This window comes from Zeus faber (genome assembly GCF_960531495.2).
Source record: "Zeus faber genome assembly, chromosome: 1".
Classification (NCBI taxonomy): Eukaryota; Metazoa; Chordata; class Actinopteri; order Zeiformes; family Zeidae; genus Zeus; species Zeus faber.
In genome coordinates, this window is record NC_137193.1 from 46,092,266 (window position 1) to 46,113,314 (window position 21,049).

The 21,049-nt window shown below is 44.6% G+C and overlaps 1 protein-coding gene across 3 annotated transcripts in view; it reads right to left on the bottom strand.

Annotated features, from left to right (window-relative positions):
- The window catches only part of tle2a (TLE family member 2, transcriptional corepressor a), a 47,240-nt gene that overhangs the window by 18,572 nt on the left and 7,619 nt on the right, over positions 1-21,049 (bottom strand). For 2 of the 3 annotated variants that reach the window (XM_080004511.1, XM_080004510.1), the window contains exon 1: positions 945-990. The gene's annotated coding sequence lies outside the window, so the exon portion shown is untranslated. Of the gene's footprint in view, positions 1-944; positions 991-4,003; positions 4,069-14,523; positions 14,688-21,049 lie in introns of those variants that run through there. The other variant, XM_080004509.1, reaches the window with a different exon arrangement.

Consider the following 21,049-nt stretch of genomic DNA (forward strand, 5'->3'; position numbering starts at 1 on the left):
ATAATAATGATTAAAGAAAAAGAAAATTGCATTTTTTTTCAGTACAACATTTAAAGGACTGTGACAATATTCTTTAATTTCCTTTTTTGAAAAAAAAAAAAAAAAAAAAAAGGAGATCCAACATTTTTCTGTTTTTTGGACTTAAACGTTTGCCCCATTGGACTGCATTGAAGCACAGTAGAAAGCTGCAGCATAGTGGTAAGTTTCTTAATAGTAAAGTGTTCAGCGAGTTTGTGCTAAGAACAGCTATAAATAATGGAACCAAGATTTTAAGAAAGGTCTGGGTTGAAAAAATGGTGTTTTGTTTTTTATTTTAAGAGAGAATAGGAGAAAGTGCATCTGTGTGTGTGGGTGAAGTTGTTTATTTTGTCGATGTGTATGCATGTGTGTGTGTGCATGAGTGTGAAGGCGTGCTGTGGTTTGAGAGGAATGGAGGGGGGGGGGATTAAGAAAGAGGGGCTTTAAAAAGAGACATAAAAGAAAGAGTGACAAGAAGGGCAAGGAGAAAGAGGGGATGGGATAAAGGAGGAGGGGGAGGCTGGTGGGGGTAATAGACAGGGATTTATGAGTGGAAAAGAACAGGGTGTGTGTGTGTGTGTGTGTGTGTGTGTGTGTGTGTGAAGGGCACAGTATTCTCATGTGTCTGTGCAGAAACTAAGTGTGTTTGTGGATCTTATTAACGCCTCCACAGCAGAGCTACACTCAGGTCCACCATGGAGGGGATTTTACATTGGAGAGAGCGAAAGCGAATTCATTTCTTAGAATGGATCGGGTTGGGACTATTGGGATGGAGGCGTGTGCGGGGTCCCGTGCATACATCTATAACAGAGCTAATTTGTGAATAATGAGGCAGAGAGAAACAACATAAGCCTTCAGGAATAAGTGTGACGAGAAAGCAAGAAACTGAGGGGAAAAAAGAGAAAGAGAGAGGGAGAATGACTCACCTGTTTGTGCATTTCAATGTTAAGGCCGTAGGACATCTCATAGTACTGTTAAAAAAATAAAATAAAAAAAAAAGGGGGGGACAATATTAATCATAGCATATCACTAAGGCTAATCACAAGTTGAGATAAGCAGAATGTGCTCATATGCTTATATGCTGTTATTTGCATCCCATACCTGTATTTCAGGTAATAAACAAATACGTGAGAGTGTGTGTGTGTGTGTATATATATATATATATATATATATATATATATATATATATGTGTATATAAAAAGTTCCATACAATATCCCAAGTTCAGCAAAGGCTATTACGGAAATTCTATATTTAAATTTCTCTTTTTTCAATTTTTTTCAAAGTTGATATTGTGTTAAATGCTAATATATCAATAAAAAATTGAAATGAAACATCCAGCCAATCCCCAGCCCCTCTACACAATACAGAATCAATTGTAAAATTCCAATTCCAATCACGCTTGCCGACTCCAATGGGTCAAAAAAGAAAATTAAAAAATACCACACTTTTCCCTTTAAGACCTATGATAGGGGAGTTTCAGGTTGAGCCGCATCACGTCCCAAAAAGAGACTCAAGGTGTATTTTCCCCCCGAACTCCCTACTCCTCTTGTGTATGCACTGGGCACTGCAGTTGAAGTCTTCCCTTAAAGATAACTTCACCCTGGCTCTTGTTCTTAAAGACCCAGCCGCTGAGCCTGACCCTGAAGTGCTTTTTGGGAAGCCGGGGGAAATCACTGCTGGGGCGGGAAGGCGAGAGATGGCGGCTATAATGACGCCTAATGTATGCCATTTGGCAGCACGGCTTTTATCAGAGAGCAAAGGCAGCTCCAAGAGAGGAAGGCGCCGGAGAGAGCCAGGTGAAGGTGGGGGGGGGGGGGCTGCAGGCGCGAGAGAGAGAGAGAGAGAGAGAGAGAGAGAGAGGAGAGAGAGAGAGGAGATGAGAGAGAGAGAGAGAAGAGAGAGGAGAGAGAAGAGAGAGAGAGAGAGAGATAGAGAGAGATGAGGAGAGAGAGAGAGAGAGAGAGAGAGAGAAGAGAGATGGAAAGGGACGGTGGCGGAGTGTAGAATAGGCAAGCATTTTAAAGTCAGATGCCTTGGAAAGCGACAGGCTGACATTTGCCTTTCAGCACGGCTGTGGTTTGAGGGAAGAAGAAGATGGCAGGCGGGCAGCCGTAAACCGCCTGGCAGAGTAGCAGAGGGAGATGGCAGGAGGTCTTCTCTCTCTCTCCCTCTGCAGACACTTTCTGTTTGTGTGTGTGTGTGTGTGTGTGTGTGTGTGTGTGCGCACGCAACTGTGTAGGCGTCTTCAGCCGTTTGCTTTGTGTGACTGTGCGTAGTGTTTTTTTTTCTTTTCTTGAGTCTCTCTCCCTCTACCTCTTACCTCTTCTATTAGTTTGTTTTTTAGCCTTGTGTATTTGTCTGTGAGTTTGTCAGCATGTGTGTGTGTGTGTGTGTGTGTGTGTGTGTGTGCGTGCTCCATAAAAGACTCCTTTTCCTGGCAGCTGGCTGCTCTGCTCGGCAGTGAGTGTGCCAAGTTTCGCCTGTTGCTAAGCAACACCCAAACTCCCCCCAAATCGTCAGCCAGGAGTGGAGGACTGGGCTCCGCTTGGTGCCAAATAAACCCTGCACCCACTCCCACCCTTAAAACCCCCATCAACCCCCTCCACACACATCCCCTCCCCCCAATCCCTTTATAAGTGCCCGCCTTGTGCCAGGGAAGCCGCATCACTGTTTTCGTGCCACAGTGGGTTCTGGGCGACCTCCACACAGACGAGCCATTACCTCCGTCCACCGCTGCCAATCACTGAGCACCACGGTTCGGCAGGGATTTGGAAGAATTTCAATAATCATAGGGAATTCCACACGGTATACACTAGGGCTTTATATCTTCTTTACACCCATACCTTTACCAAACAGTGCAGCAGGATATTTCAAAAGGAAAGAAAACCAGGACAAGAGGGTTCTCCGAGATATTGAATTGTTCCCCAGCGCTATCCCTACTTCTGATAGTCCTTGCTCAAGGGCGCCTGGCAGATAGATATCAATAGGAAAGTGTGTTGCTTCACGAGTCCAGGGATACAAATCATTAACCACAACAGAACATAAAGGCCATTACACACCGGGCCCAAGTCATTCATACAAATAATTTGAGCTTCTATGCAGTCACTGCAATCTCGCAGATCGGCTTTATCAACAATTTTTTTAAAGGACTGTTTTGATTTATACAGAAAATCTGCTTATCCTTCGTACACAATCTGCTCACAACGAGCCAAGGACAGGAGCATGTGGTCCGACTGGGGCTGAAACACCAGGTTATTGCTATAAAAACTCAAATTAAGCCACAGGCTCCAATTAACAGAGGCTGAGATTGGGTTTTTTTTCAATCCGCTTCCTGACTGTAGCGCTGTCATTTACTCAACAACTGCCGTCCATTAAATTCAGACCGTTGGCGAACACATAAAAATAACAAACCGATGTGCGTTATGACGAAGCTGTGAAATAACATTTTGGAATTGGCAGTCAAAAAACAATGGACTGATTATTCTATCAATAAGCATGGATTTAGGATTTATTTACATTTCTTTAAATTCCCGCTGGACGTAAAGTGCATGAACTTCCTATAAAGTGTTGTGTCTGTCCAGGGACGTGGCTGTTAGTGTGCATTGTGATGAGGATGTGGTATTACGGTCTGTTAAGGTAAGCATTGTTGATTTTACAGCCTCGCAGTGAATGTGTGGGTGGGTTGTGTGGTTGTGTGTGTGTGTGTGTGTGTGTGTGTGTGTGTGTGTGTGTGTGGTGTGTGTGTGTGTGTGTGTGTGTGTGTGTGTCTTGCATGTGGTGTTTTGTGGTTGTTGGCATCTTTGGCATCTGTTTGCAGATGAAGGGGATCCAGCCAGCGGTCTTGGAAAATAGAATGCTGCATGTGCCCAGATTGTAGAGGCCCATATTGTGGTGCGCATGTGTATGTTTGTGCCAGAATGCTTGTGTCTGGTGTGTGTGTGTGTCTGTGTGTGCACACGCGTGTGTGTTTGTGCGCGCCTCACCATCACATAATGTCTCTGGATCTCAGTTCTTCTCTGTGGCCAGTTTCTCACATTCCAGCTTCAAACTGCAGCAAGGGAGGCAGAGGAGGAGGAGGAACAAGAAGAATGGGGGGAACAAAGAACAGGTGGAGGAGAGCTCGAACAGAATACGAGGGAAAAGGAGGGGAAGCAGGAGAACAACTCTGTTAGATATTTGTTTGGATCACATTTCCAACTAACATCCACAATGCATTGAGCAACATGATGGGTTATTATAATCTCTCTCTCTCTCTCTCTCTCTCTCTCTCTCTCTCTCTCTCTCTCTCTCTCTCTCTCTCTCCTCTCTCTCTCTCTCATCCTCTCTCTCTCTCTCTCTCTCTCTCTCTCTCTCTCTCTCTCTCTCTCTCTCTCTCTCTCTCTCTCTCTCTCTCTCTGCGAGAAAAGGGAAGAGAGAGCAGGGTGGCTGGGTGCTGACAGCCCATTATCACCTCAGAGCACATCAGAAATAGATGAACTCGCGCTTGGAGGCTGAAATGCAGCAAGTGCGCAGCCAGTCACGTCCAAGGTCTCCCTCCCTCTCTCTCTCTCTCTCGACTATTTTCTCCATCCACATCCCTCTACTCCTCATTCTGTCGCTCCCTTCTCCCCCAGTTACCTGCCCAGCCCACCCCCACAACTCCCACTCTCTTCACAACACGCACGCAGAGACTCGTGAACAGACAAAGGAACGAGGAGCATTTTCTGGAATTATTTTGACCCACCCCCCCCCCTCTTTAGAACCGCTGTGCACGTTGGGATATTTGTGCTTGGTTTACATGTTTACTCACTACGTTTTTAGGGTGCCCTATTTTTTCCCCGAGGAGCTTGTCAGTGCACGAAGTAGTCAATGGATGATTGATTTGGAACACGGTCCGTTGTTGCTACTACTATTTCTAATAATGAAGAAAATTGTACGTGTGTGTGTGTGTGTGTGTGTCTCTCTGCTAAGTTATCATGGGAGTTCGAGCTACAACTGTCCTGGGACCACAGGAATCCTCAGCCACATACACATCCTTAAAGAGGTGCCAGCGAACGCCGATGCATACCATATTTCTGTCCGTCTGTCTCCACTCTCAGACACACACAGCTAACTGTCCCCAAGTATATCAATAACTTGATAAACCGATGCCTCAGTTTACTCTCTCTCAGACACACACACCTTAATATGCTAATGCATATTCTCTGAATGTCTCTCCCCCTGTCATTTTCTTTCCACCGCTATAGCAGAGAAACCACACACACACACACACACACACAATTCCGGGCCCTTGGCAGTTTATGCTAGCTTGTTTGCGATCCGCTGATAGATTGATGCAGGGGTTGCGGTGCGCACTAGGCTGAGGTTGGTGTGAGGAGAGGGGGGGTGTAGTTTGGCGGTGGGAAAATTAGAATATGATTAATACCGCAACATTACCCCCAAGCTGCAACAGGTAATAACAGCCCCCCCTTCCACAGCCGCTCACTGGACACACACACACACACACACACACACACACACACACACACACACACACACACACACACACACACACACACACACACACACACACACACACACACACACACACACACACACACACACACACACACACACACACACACACACACACACGTAATTGACTCATTTATCATTGCCAGCCAGTCGAGGAGAAGAGGGACGGAGGATTGGGGGTGGGGTGAGTGGAGGGGGGAGGGGTGGAGGGAAGTGCGGATTAATCCCCCCCTACACACCCACCCACCACCTCCCCTCTCACCCCCCCCCCCCCCCCCCCCCGCTTCAAAGATTTTATTACAGTGGAATTGCCTTTCGGCACAAGTCACCCGCAGCAGAGCTTTCTGGGAACCAGCGCTATTCGATCCTCTCTGTGTGCGTGTGCGTGTGCGCTTATGTTTGAGTGTGTGTGTGTGTGTGTGTGTGTGTGTGTTCTCCAAGTGTGTGAATGTCTGAATTGGTGTCTTTGCATGTGCACTCATCAAGTCTCAAAGTTTAGAGGTGGGAGAGAAGCAGAGCAGAGCATCCTGGGAAACAGAATGACAAATTGACACGTTGAGTGGCAATGTGTGTGTATAAGCATTTTCTGACATGCACATGCGCACACAGATGACGCATGTAAAATCTTGGGTTGCCAGAGATAATGGCATTTAAGACCTATTTGTCGTGATGTTTAAACATGTGCTACGACAACATCCTCCAATGTGGGACTTGTACAGCACACACACACACACGCACGCACGCACGCACGCACGCACGCACGCACGCACGCACGCGGTTTTTGGTGAAATCCAAAACATCTCAGGAGTTTTGAATCTATCGAAACAAACAAAGGAATACATTAGAATAAAACAGCAGCCGTTTAAAATGTCTGTAGCTTGGACCTGCATGGCCGTGTATCGCTGGTGCAACAGAACTATTCTTTAAGACAAAATGATATTGCCGCATGGAATAAATGTGCGTGTGCATGTGTCTGTTGATGTGACGGGGCACGTCTTCTATGTCATTATGTGACTGTGGATGCATAGAGCGAGGGGGGGGGTGGTGTTGGCTTTTCCATGTAGAAATGATTGCCTGTAATAATTAGTCCTTGGCTTGCTCAATACCATTGGGGGAGGTGGGGGGGGGGGGGTTGATAGAGTGAGGGAAAATAAGATTGAGCGAGAAAATAAATGACAGTGAGCGAGGGAATGGAAAAGAGAGCAAGAGGAGAAATATAAGCGCGTGTGTGTGTGTGTGTGTGTGTGTGTGTGTGTGTGTGTGTGTGAGTGCACAGCAGGCTGGGTTCCTCCAATCTTTCCCTGGTGGTGACAGCAGATAAGATGATCAGCCGTACGTGCTACAAATCTGCAGTCTGCCAGCGCTCTGACAGCTCTGTCAGCACCACCACACACACACACGCGTTTGGAGCGTTCAATCAGTCAGGCATGCAAATCACTTACAATTGGTACACACACGTATGAACACTGAGTATTCACAAACACACCGTAAGCCATGTCTGGAGCACATACAGTAGCCACACACACACACACACACACACACACACACACACACACACACACACACACACACACACACACACACACACACACACACACACACACACACACACACACACACACACACACACACACACAGGAAGGGGATTCACGCTAATGAGCACCCACAGATAGCGAGCGTCTAATTAAGATCCTGTTTTGTGGAGGAAGGAGCAGCTTTCTGGCTCCATTCTGGCTCGGACGGGGCCACAGGGTGTAGTTAGTGCGTCAAACACCGACTACTAACCAACGCACTGGCTCCTTAACGGCTCCATCGACCCGCTCGCACTAACAATAACATCAACAACAATTTCTCATTTTTAAAGATATCGTTTTTGTTTGTTTTTTTGTAATTAAGAGTGCACTTTTTAAGGAGGAGGAACGATCAACTTAAAAAGACATAAAAACAAGAAACAAGGGGCAACTCTATGACCTGCGGGGGCGCTTGAACGCTGGAAGCATTAAAAAAAAAAACAACTATTGATCCACAATGATTCTAGCAGGCAGGGGACCCTCACCCTAACACACAATTCCCCGCACCCCCTAAATTCACAATTCCAACTCCAACCTCAACACGAGGATTCCAGGTTGGCTTTAGATTGCTCACGTCTTGCCCTGTTTCCTCCTAAATCCTACTGTGGGTATAGAAATAAGAGTATATACACACACACGCACACAGACGTGTCTCAGTTCGAGAGTACCGCTGTGCCTTTCATAACTCCCCCCCACCAACACACTCCATCCCTTCGCTCCAGGTATGCATGTTCACTTTACATCTCATTAACTATTAATGTCCCTAGTCTCTATACTCGCTCTATACAAACTATGGCTCTGGGAAATCTTTGCCTTCCATCTTCTCTGCCTACTACACTCACTGAGCACTTTATTAGGAACACTATACTAATACTGGGTAGGGCCTTCCTCTCAAAACTTCCTCTTCTGCTCTCAAAACAGCCTCAATACTTCTTGGCATGGATTCCACAAGACGTTGGAAACATTCCTTTGAGATTCAGGTCCATGTTGACATGATTGCCTCACGCAATTCCTGCAGATTTGTCAGCTGCACAGTCATGCTGTGAATCTCCCGTTCTATCACATCCCAAATGTGTTCTATTGGATTCAGATCCAGCGACTGAGTAAAATTTGTCTTAAAACCCGCAAGCACACAGAACAATATCCACGAGTGGAGAACCAACCTCCGCGAGCGCATTTCTGCACCGCGTGCACAAACGCGGCCCTGCGAGCACGGGGCTATGACGATTGGAGCTAGACCCTCCCAAGCGCTCACAACTGCTCAACACTCGCTCGCTCGTCAAGTTGAATTTTGAGACTTTGGGACAGAATAGACAGTGGGTGATGTCTCTGCTCCTTTGATTGGTCACTTCACTTTTAATACTATAAAATGTAGAAGTAGTTAAAATGCGCAACAATTGCATAAGTCCAAAGTCAATTTTATTGGATATTATTTTTTGTTTGTTCGTCATAGCCCCCTGCTCACGGGACCCCATTTGCGCTTGTGGAGGGCCGTTTTGTGCGCCTGGGGGTTTTGAGACAAATTTAATGCCACAGAAGCCCACTGAAGAACACTGAACTCATTGTCATGTTCATGAAACCAGTTTGAGACGATGTTTGCTTTGTGACATGGTGCATTATCATGCTGGAAAAAGCCATTAGAAGATGGTAAACGCACATGGTCAGCAACAACACTCAAATTAGGCTGTGGCATTCAAGCAATGATTGATTGGTATTAACGAGCCCAAAGTGTGCCAAGAAATAATTCCCCAGACCATTACATCCATTGACCTCTCTTGCCATTTCACTCCACAGAACTGCTGCTCACTGGATTTTTTTCCCACCATTCTGTAGAAGCCTAGAAGACCGGTATCTGCATGATTTTATACATTGCACTGCCAGACGATTGGCTGATTACATAATTGCATGAATAAGTAGGTGTACACAAAATATCACTCTGATGAGGAGACATAAATATACACACACACACATACTGTATATATCTTCTTCTTTCAGCTACTGCCGTACACACACACACGCACGCACACACACACACACACACACACACACACACACACACACACACACTCTCTCTCTATAGGGTTCTGTCACAACTTAGGTTGCCATGTGTTATTCTGTCACTTATCCTGTTTATTTCTACTGTCATTTCAGATTCGGTCTAGAGTCCAACCCAATCAGCCTCCCCCGAATCAATCAGCACTGTGACATCATAGCATCGTGACAACATGTCTGTCTATGCCTGTCTATATATACACACACACACACCGGTCCTGTACACTCACACGGTGCCAGATTGTCTAGTACCTTCCACTCAGCTTTCCAGTGTCTCATTCTGCATCCTTGCCTGCCTGGTTATGACCGTGTTCTCGCTTCTGGGTTCTGGATTCACCCTTCGCCTGTCCCTTTCGGTTTGTTAGCCTTACTGTATTTTAGCAACCTTTTTGGTTAATTTCTGGCTGAAGGTTTGATCAGTCCCGTTAAAAAGCATCATATTTAAAGTGAGGTCAAATTATTTATACAACACTGCCAATGACACAACCTGCCAGAGCCAGAAGAATTTCAAACACTGAACAAACAAAAAAGTCATTGCTTTACTAACACAATTTGTATCGGTCATAGAACAATATTGTTATATTTTATAGCCACCACTGATGCCCCCCCCCCCCCAAAAAAAATTATTTATTTTTAACAATTAATCGTATTGGCAGCAGAGACGTAGGGTGTATGTCTGCTGTCACCAGGCGAGTGGAAGCATGTAATCGCCAAGTGCTCGGAGAGCCTATCTGACGAGAGAGAGAGAAAGAGAGCAAGAGAGAGAGAGAATTACAGTAATGAGAGTTCTGTGTCAGCAGCTCCTCCCTCCCGTGTCTGCTGATTGCAGACTATTTAGAGGGCTGACACACACACACACACACACACACACACACACACACACACACACACACACACACACACACACACACACACACACACACACACACACACACACACACACACACACATCAGTTTGATTAATTAACCCCTTCCTGTCCTGAGCTTCACGTGGTCATCCATCTCCTTATTCCCTTAAAGCTCTGTTTATAGTCGCCACAAGCGAGCCGTGCAGCTCATGGGGCACACACTACCAGAGAGCATGAGCATATATTGTTGTGCATATATTCTCCCGAAATACAGGGGGCGCTGTGCACAAACCCCCCGGGGAAACGGAAAGAAGTGCTGTAAACATTACAAAGAAGTTCTGAGGGAAAGATCACAATAACTAGAGAAGAGCAGTACAATTAAAATGTTAAGTGTTAAATGTATGTATATTTATCTTAGTTCGTTTGTGCAAAATTCTCGGTGTAAACATTATGAAGAAGTCCCGAGGTATTCAAATAGTCCAAATCTTTGGACAGAGACAGTGCTATCTCCTTCCACGAATTCAACGCCATCCTTTTTTTTTTTTTGCGGTCAGGCATGGATGGATCGTACAGATTGTACCTGCGGACCTCTTCGCACTATCTTCCTTCGGAACGCGTCCATCTTGAATTACCTGAAGCGCATGCCGCGGGGTTCCAAAGAAATCGCTGTGCACCGCTGTTGCGAGCGCCGCAATGACGTCATTGATAGCACGCGCACTAAACAACACTTTGGCTGCAGCTTCTATAAAGCAGGCTTCACCTAGCGACCCACACACACACACCTGTTACACACAATCTAAATTCAGCAGACGGCGGACAAATTTAGAAACACAGCCGTTAAAAACAACCTACCAGACACGCGCACGAGCACACCCTCCCGCACGCACCGCTCATCAGGATTAATCTCTTTTCTGTGTCCCTTTCCTGCCGTCTAATCCCACATCGATCAGAATCCAGTCACCAACTCTGAAACTACAATACAAAGCTAATCCTTGCTATTTCTAGACCCCATCTAACTGTGTGTGAAGATAATGTGCGTGTGTGTGTGTGGATGTCTGGTTCCCTCTGGGTGTCTATCAGAAACACACCTGAGTTTTTCTTATGTGTGTGTATGAGTTTGTGTGTGTGAATTCCAAGCCATGCACAAGATTTTGTCTGTGTTAGTGTAAACTCACATTAGCTGGTGTGTGCATATAAATGACAGTGGGTGTAGGTAAGTCTTTCCTAGTAGGTGTATGTGTGTATAATCAGTCTGACTACCTGAGGTACAGTCATTCAAGTAAGCATCTAACCAGATCCACTGGTTGTTGGTCATAATGATTTGCCCTCCAGTCTGCATTCCAGGTCAAGTTTCAGAATACAACTTCATACAGAATGTTTGTGTCCAATTTTAAATGAAAAGAGTAATGACCGTTTTATATATTATTCAGCGTCATTTAGTCAAGGTATATGAACAAAAACAAAAGAACACCACTGTCCAGTGGCTGTGGATCAACAGAAACCCTTTAAACTCAAATTAATCCAAACCTCCATCTGTAATTTGAAATGATGGATTTCTTACTTTAAAGACGCCCAATGACTTGGTCCCCGATTAAAGTTGCTGTATGTGGATGCAATGCAATGTGGATACCAGAGAGCCATCCCTAACAAAAAAAAAATTAATCCAAAAACAGAATAGACATCCAAAAACTATTTTATCATATTCTGTATCAGCACAACCAGAGCTGTTAGGATTTTTACAAAGTCACCTGACCAATTATTTGGGCAGATTGTGCAAACCGGAAGATTCCACAATCATATGTTTCCATCCAAATTGAAGTGGAATTTTAAACCAATGTAAGGAATGCCATAATAAACAGAAAGCAAATGAGGTGAGTTTCCATCAGTTGGGGTGGAGATAATGAACTGTCTAGCAAAACGTTTATGTTCCAATCTTCAACACCAATAAATGGCTCTTCTGCAATAAGCAGACATCGTTAATCCAAGTTATGTTTAATGCCACTATTATAGTGCCAGAATATGAACCAAAAAAATGAAATTATAAAATGCAATTATAAATTAATCTTCAACATAAATATCATTACTGTGAATGCTTGAAGCACAACTGATATTTTTGGTACTCAAATAGCCACAACAACTTGTCGTTTCAGAAATCGACAGCGTAAAAATAGCCCTGTCTATCTGTCATCCCAACGTGGGCTAAACAATCTAAAGTTAAACTTCTCGGAGGCCCTGGAACTCCTACAATATTACATTGTGGTTTCACAGCACAAATTAGCAGCGAGCCAGAGATTAAAATCACACCCTCTCTCTCCCTTACTCCCTCTCTCTCTCCCCGTCTCCTCTACCCTATCTGTCCAATTAATCCCATCATTCATTTATTGTTTATCCTGCTATCTTTGTACTCGGTTCCAGGGCCTGGCTCGAGGGCAGGGCTGCAGACATTTTCTAGCGTGAGGTAAAGTGATGAACGCTTGCCAGGGTTACTCAATCACCGTCCCGACCAAAAGGTCCATAGGTCGAGTCCTTGGTTTGCCGGGATCGGTCCAGCCGCAAACTGTGTTTCAGACCAAGGGCACACGGCTGCTTTCAAACATTGAAGCCAGGATATTCCCACTGCCTCTGGTGGCTGTTTCCAGAACTACCTTCAGCCCTGCCCATGCCAAAGCAAGTGAATGGAGGACGGGCCAAACAACAACAAAAAATGCACATTCAATAAAGGCCTTCCAAGTGTTTCATGTCATTTAACCAAGTTCCCTTCATTTTAATAGCTCCCCTAATATATTTGTCAGAGTGATTTGACGATATTCAGAGGGGTTAGTCAGGACTGGGGATGAGTTGATTGACAATTTGTACAATCTGGTTTTCCATGGAGACACCACAGGCGCTGTTTCCAATTTGCATCTACTTCCCAACTCTGAGCAAGATGGCTGCAACTAGGCCGCCATGTTTTTGGCTTCAAAACAGCTCAGGGAGTGAGTTAGTGAACGAGTGAGGTTGCACTGTACATTTTATATATACACGTCGCTCTTTCAAACCATTTGAAAGAGTTGTAGAAGTGTGGGATACATTTTGTATAGGCTTGTTTTTGACCAAATTCAAGTAGAATTCAACTGATTCTTCCGTTGTTAAATCACGGCACACATTTTTGGGAATGTCTGACATCCACTAACACACAGACACACACACAAATAAAATCGTACATTTGGGATGACTGAAGGCAAAAAAAAAAGAGAGGGTGTGGGGGCTAATCGGGGCTGAGGCTCTGTGCCAACTGTGGTAGTGATGGAGAGGTGGGGAAGGGGTGGGGGGGGCGTCATCCAAAAGTATTCCTGGAATCAGCCAGTCGAGGCCAGGTCTGCACGTTGTTTGGACTGGGAGCCTTTGAGCTGGTGGCGACTGAGAATGGCTTGGCATACACAAACACACACCGATGTCTGTGTGTCTACAGAGCGGCTGGAGGGGCAGAGCAATACAATAGGAGTTGGAAGGGGGACAGAGGGGATGGGGGATGGCGAAGGGGAGGGGGGTCCTGGCCGGCAGTATCAAAGAGGAATGTGGCGAGCAGAGAGAGAGAGAGAGAGAGAGAGAGATAGATGAGGACCCTCTGAAGATGTGCCAATCGGGGGGGGGGGGGGGGGGAGCGAGAGCGTCTAGGGGGCAGAAGGGGTGAAGAGGGATGGATGGGACACTAAAGCCAACCGCAGTCTCACATTCAAAGCATTCTGGACACATTCCTGCACATGGTGCTTGCAGGCACGCCATGGGCTGACCTTCCTCTATGGCCTGCCTCTATAAACATAGCCGCTCTTCGCCTCAAAGAGATCCAAACGGCAAAATGGCAAATGCACTAAGCGCTGGCTTGATCAGTAGTTCCCCAACATGGGGTCTGGGTACCTCCAGGGACCTTTCGAGAGGTTCCAGGGGGGCCCCAGCAAAATAATTAATAGTTAAACTTCACTGTTTTCACTTTTTTCATTTACAAGACATTAGAGAAAGTGCAATGATGATGTTTGATGTTTTGAGTGTAGTTTCATTGTTAGCTCCATATCTATAGGATAGACACGTATGGAATTTTGTAACAAAGTCAGATCTAACAATAAAAACTGGTCTCCCAGAGACAAAATCGTATCAAATCGGATACACGCCCAAATGGGTTACAAATGAAGGGTTAGGGACATGAAAGAAGGTTGACAATCCTGCTCTAGGGTCAAACATCCCACCTACATATAAACTCAAAGGAATACATCCAAACCCATGCACAAATGTTAACTCAATGGACAAGAACTGGATAATGAGTGCGACTTAAGAGTCATCTAAAACAGGAAATTAAGAATGCCTTTGGCCTTTTTTCAAGAGATTTACTCAGATGTTGGCACTCCTTCTCTCACTAGCTCTTTATGTTCTGTTCTTACATCTATGTTCTCTTCCTCTACCCACTCACTGCCCTTGGAAATGGGATGTCAATGGATTGGTAATAAGACAATTGTGTGTGAGCAGATACATCAAACCACACCCACACCCACACCCACACACCACCTGTGGTACTGGGTCTGGAGGAACTGGAACTCCTCCTTGATGCGGTCCAGTGTTTCTGGGTAGGTCAGTTTCAGTGACTGGGCCGTCCCGGATGCGACGGCTGCTGCGGCAGCGGCAGCCGCCGCCGATGAAGCCGAGGACCCAGGGGGTGGCTGCAGAGGTGCCTGAGGAGGAAAAAAAGGGACAGGTTGAGATACAGCACAAAATAAAGGCCCCATTTTTTAAAAACCTTAACATTTTGATTGTACTGAACGAGAGGCGATTGACATGTAGAGTATCAATGGTCAGTAGGGTTAGGAAAGTAAATAGACAAGGGGCACAGGACTGGCATGTGTTCGCAATCTATAACCGTGAGTGTGCTTGTTTGAGTGTCACCAGGAGTGGGGTGCGAGGGTATGAGGGTACAAGAGCCTCGCTGCCAAATGAGCACACTTGTTTAAGTTTGGCTGGGAGAATGACCAACAGAATGGGGGAAAAGAGAGGAAGAGGAGGTAGAGGGAACCTCCCCATCAGGGCTGAAGACTTCACCCCATACAACACGTTCCCACCCCCCTCTCCACAGGGCCTGGAGCAATTAGGACAGCACAGCCGGAGGCGTAATGCTGCGGGATAGGCAGACAATGGGGGCTATGGAGGAGGGGGGCTGTGTGTCTGTGTCTATTTGGCTCTTTGTCAAACTAGTAGAGTGCCGAACGCCAACAGGGTTCTTGGACAGACGGTTTACACCAAAACCATGATGGACAGTCCAGGATAAGAGAGGGTGAAGAAGAACATGAACAAGCACCCAAGACCGAAGATGAAAATGAGAGAAGAACTGGAAGTAGATCTGAAATAACATCCAAGCTTTGAACGAGCTTCACTATACAGTAGTTGATTGTGTACCAAAGCCTTGTCAGATTTGGAAAAAAGCGAAATTACTCTCATTAAATGCCGTTTGTTTTGTTTTCAGACCATCATTCCGGGTTGTGCTTGGCATAGGAAAATAAAAACCGAACTAGAGGAATTGCGTTTAGATTTAGAGACAAGACCCGCTTGTGAGAGAAGGTAAGGCTGCAATAAGATGAAAGCATGCCGCTAAGAGACAAAAAGAGGAAGGCGCACTCGTGTCAACGTGTACATACATGTATGGTTCAGGGGGAGACATACACCTCCATGTAGCTGAGAATGAATGGGGCGAGAGAGAGAAAAGTGATGCAGAAAAATTAAAAAAGGAAAGAATGGACGGTTGGATTGATGGTGTGTTGTGCATGAATAAGGACTTAGAAATATTGTTTCTGTTGGGATATAAATGGTATTGAGACTGGAGGTGTTAGAGGCTTGAGTTGACTTTTTTTTAAGGGTTATTTTCTTCTTGTTATTTTTATTTCAAAATTTCCGACAGTCCTTTAAATGCTGTAGATCAACTGGTTAACGAAGCTGCGAACTTGAACACACTCTTGATCACATTCATGAGAATGTCAAGAATTGTGGATTTAGATCGCTGCCCCATCTATGGAAGCATACTGTACATAAGCATACTGTACATAATGTATTTTAACTTTGAACAATGCCTTTCTCATTCAATCTCCATATACAGTTAATGATTGCAAAAAATGCTGGATCGGATATCGGAAGGGGAAAAAGAACAAATCAGATCTCCTAATCACATAAATGCTTTTGTGACATAACGGTTGTGACATAAGAGTAGAGCAGGCCACGTGATAACAGTATATATATATATATATATATATATATATATATATATATATATATATATATATATATATATAAACAAACAATTATAAAGCACAAATTTACACTTTAAATGATTGTGACAGTTCCGCTGCCACACACCACCCAAGAAGCTTGACACAGAGACATAGGCAAGAAGGTGAAGGACAAACCGGTTGATTGAGAGAATGTAATATATACCAGGAGCAGATGGAATGGTGTCATGACCAGAGCTCCCCTCCCATGTGTGTGTGGGGATGGGTGATTTAACCCGTGCTTTAACCCGTGATTTAACCCTGTTGCTCTGATGAGCAACAGGTACACAGCCACCCTTGATCCTGGGTCCAATTAACTAGACCAAAAGACAGGTATGGCTGTCCACATAACAAATAGCTAATTTAAAGCTTACTAGTTGTTAAAGAGGAAAACAGATTGTATTGGTATCTGTAGATAGTCAAGATTTCAGTATCGGAAAGTAAAAAGGTGGGTATCGTGCCATCTCCAATTCTAATGGTCCAACTTCCTAAAACCAACATGATATAAAATGTTTGGGTTTATCACTCCCCCCTCCAGTTGGATAGAGAATCTAAAAATGAGCTGGACGAGAAGGGAGTGAGGTGGAGTGAGGAGGGGGCACTACTGAGTGAGAGAAGAGGAGGAGGAAGAGAAACCCTGTAGAGAGGAAAGGAAGAGAGAAAAGAGGAGAAGAGGGGCTGTGGCCTCATTGTTCCTCTCCTCTAACAAGCTGCTCTCAATCTGTCCGCCAGATCCCCCTCCAAGAAAAAACACACACACACACACACACACACACACACACACTTCTTAAGCAAAAGCATTTTGTAAGACACACACACATACGATTACTTAGACACACACACACACACACACACACACACACACACACACACACACACACACACACACACACACACACACACACACACACACACACACACACACACACACACACACACACACACACACACACCAATTACTCTTCAGAGGAAAAGGCGCCTCAGGAGCAATAGCACTAGGGCCATTTTGTTGGAGGGTGGAGAGAGGAAGGCGGGGGGGGGGGGGGGGGGGGGGGGGGTTGCTGCCCTTCTCCTGCTCTCCCCTTTGCAACCCCCACCCCCCCCACACGTTTTTTCTTTTCCCTCAACGAGCCATATGCTCCAGAGGGCAGGTGTATGGAGAGATGGAACCGTCATCAGAAATGGAGGCATACTGGGGGAGAGGTTAGCGACTGCCTCGACACTGGCGGCAGGTGGAGAGGGGGAGAAGGGGAAAAGATTTATTAAGACGGAGGAAAGAAAGTGCTGCCTCGCATGGCTCTGCTTGGTCAGCCGTCCGGGGGTTTGTGCTGCGATGATTCAGGACGGACCGAACGAACCCACGTCGCAGATGCCGTCTCATAAACATCCTCCAAGCACAGATTGCGTGCATTTGCGATTGCAATTTAGTATTTTTTAGCATTTTTTCCCTTATCCTAAGTTCCTTATCTTCTGTACTCTTCAGTAAACACAAGCCATAAATCATTCTATAGTATGCCCAACACAACATTGGATACAGTCAACATATAAACTGCTCCTTCCTGTAGGCCAGGCCTACATGTTGTCATGAAATGAGATGAACTGATGCATGAATTAATATGAATAACGTATCTTTATTGAACTATTAAAACGTAAAAAGACAAACCTTCAATCACAGTAGAATACTGACTGATTGTTTGATCGAGGCCATTTTCACAAGCTATCAACAAATCAAAGCATAGGAAGTTGTTTTCTTCATCTACAGCTCGCACCCGCATGTCACGTGAGTGTGGCGTGTGTGTACCTGAACCCCATGTGGCTAAGTGTTTCCGACCCTCTGATTGGTTAGATCAGTGATACTCAACATTTCCCAGCTCTGGAGCCACATTAACAAAAAATATTTTCGCAAGAGCAAAATTTCTGAAAAGTCCCTTTCCTCTTTCAAACCATAATACATTTTAAAATAAGGCTACTAGTTATATGTTATTAAGGAATGTAAAGCATGATGTATGCAGAAATTGCAATTTTTTTATCATTACCATTACCAAATTATTATAACCATGTTTTTATTACCATTGCAACCACATATGTATTATTATACACAAATGATGTACAAATGTATATGGGCAGACGGGGACGTAAAACCGGAAGTTACCTAGAGAAAGCGACGAGCCGACACTACTGGGCATGTCTGCTGCAGCTGCCGGGTTTTTGTGTTGCAGCGGTAGATACTGTGTTCTCTGGAATATCGCACTCAAATAAGGTTAAATAGCTCAAATAAAATCTGTGGATTGACATGAAAGTAATTTTTTCTATTTATCAATTGCATGGAGGCTGTTGTGGTGCTTGTATCGTGGAAGCTGATGGAGGATTTGGACAAGGTGGTCTTGCATGACCCAGTTGATCCGGTGATAAGTTGCGGCTCCAGGTTATTACTTATAGACGGTAATAATATAATTAAACACGAATAATTAATTATAAAATTGCCAGTGGAAACCGGGTGATCAGCCCTTGATCACTCAGTTAACAGATTGATCACTACGAGAAAACAGATCTCTGTAGATGCGCTCTCTCGAAGCGGTCATAGATGTGATTATGTGTCTAATGGGAAATTCGGTTTTGAATACTGCAGTATTTATTGAAATACTCTTATTTATCTTATCTAATTGTAACTCTTTAAAGCGCAGTAACTTGTCACAAAAGAGCTACAGGCCGCTTACGAAAAACATGAAAAACAAAATGAAAAAATAACGTATAGAATATTTTATTTTTTTATATTTCAGCCTTTGCGATTTGAAAATTGCATTATATTACATTGCGATGTCGGTTTAGTTGTTCAGACCTACTAGAATGCTCCACCACCACTGAATCGCTCCAAAGGTCGCAGCTCTTGATCGCTGATCTTTTGACCCCTGGACTAGGTCTACGACCCCAGTGCTCACCTTTTCCTTTATCTTCCGGTCTTCGCAGCAAACCAGAGATGTGTCATGTGTCCGTGAAGGAAGCACGCTAATGTCACCATGCTGTAACCACACCCTATGTGTGTCACGTTCTGAAACACTTCCAAAGGGAGTGGCTTCCAAAGGAAATGCACCTGTATGTCCAGTATGACGGCAGTTCACCATTAAAAGCGGCCGTGTTCTGATCCATACTGTCCCAGACAGTATAGTAGTCACTTCTATAATTAGAAGACCGAGGTCACCTATTGCACAAGTGCATTAGACAATCTTAAGCATGACCCTGTGACCTGCCATGTTTCTTGACACGCTAATCTGTCCTGTATCCAAGAAATCCACGAAAGTAAGTCAATCACAGTGATTAAATGAGGACCTTCTTACATACAAATCAGAGACAGAGAGAGGAAGAGAGAAACAGATCAAAGGCAATAACTACTTAAACACCAGGGCTCGATAGCAACGGTTGCCCTTGCCAACCCGATTCGGTCAATTGGCAATCACTTTTTAACATAAATATGGAGGGCAAATCCCAAAATGTGCACGCCAAAATAAATCAATTTGCATTAGTGATATTTACATATTGCTGTTACAGTTGGAACCAGAACGCTGCACGCGCGTTGGTGTTCACGTACCGATGCGCAGCAGGCACCAGTGGACGGCAGTAAAGCAAAGTCATTATAGTCAGAGACAGAAATAAATAAACTACCTGATACTTTTTTTTTTTTTTTTTTACTACCTGAAACTTAATTATGTACTTATAATAAAACAAACTAAAATAAAAATATACAGGAAATGCATTCAGTTCTGGTATTTTTTTCTAGTCAATTTGGTCAAATTTGTCAACATATAGCTGTTACAATACAATAACCAGGTCTTATCTTTGTAAACTGACAGCATTAATAATGAGCATGGCTCAGACCTCATCTGGTGGAGAGCTACTTTTAAATGGAAAGATAAAAATGCAGATGCATATGCAGTATCTTAATTACTCAAAATATAAGGTGACTAAAAATGACAACAATATTTTCAGTTTCGGCAACCAAAAGCTGATGCTTGGTTGCCAGCCTGGCAACCATTTTTAAAAGTTAGTGTCGCCAAAATAGGTGCACCTGAGGTACAAAAAGGCCTCTCTTTCCTGGACTGGTAAAAGCTCAGTAACGGCTCAGCAATGCAGGACATCACTAGCCTGTGCAGGGCTGTATGCAACAAATTAGGGCTATTTCATAAATTATCTGGCAGCTATTAAAAGGGTGGGTTATGTGCTAGGCACACATAACCAAGGACAAACACACATGCAAGGCGGTACTTGAGAAAGGCACACACTACACGAGCAGATACACAGACAGACGTACAGTACACACACAATGCTTATATGAAGCGTTGGTTTCAGTCTTGCATTCCTTAAATGCAATCAATGTTGTTTTCATTTGGGTTCCCTCTAATTACGCCACAAGCAGCAAACCACAATGACCTCACATCCCTGTTGCAGCCCACAAACAATCACACAAAGACACAGCAGACAGCATGCCCACACATGCCTCACCAAAAACACTCAGACTGAGGTATTTACTGGCTCACCATTTTATAGCCATGGCATGGACAATTTTGCATCTAAATATTGAAGAGAATAGAATTTGGTGGTCAATCGTTTCCCCGCATCCATAAAAATTACTATTTGGCAATGTTACCCCCATGCTCTTCTGGCAGGTGGTTAAGGGACCATAAGTATTTTTGGAGCTCGCTAAACACCACCTAATGGACCTGGAGCTGACAACTGGTCTTGACTTTGGACGACCTCTCACTTTCGCACTTCACCTCCGATGGTTT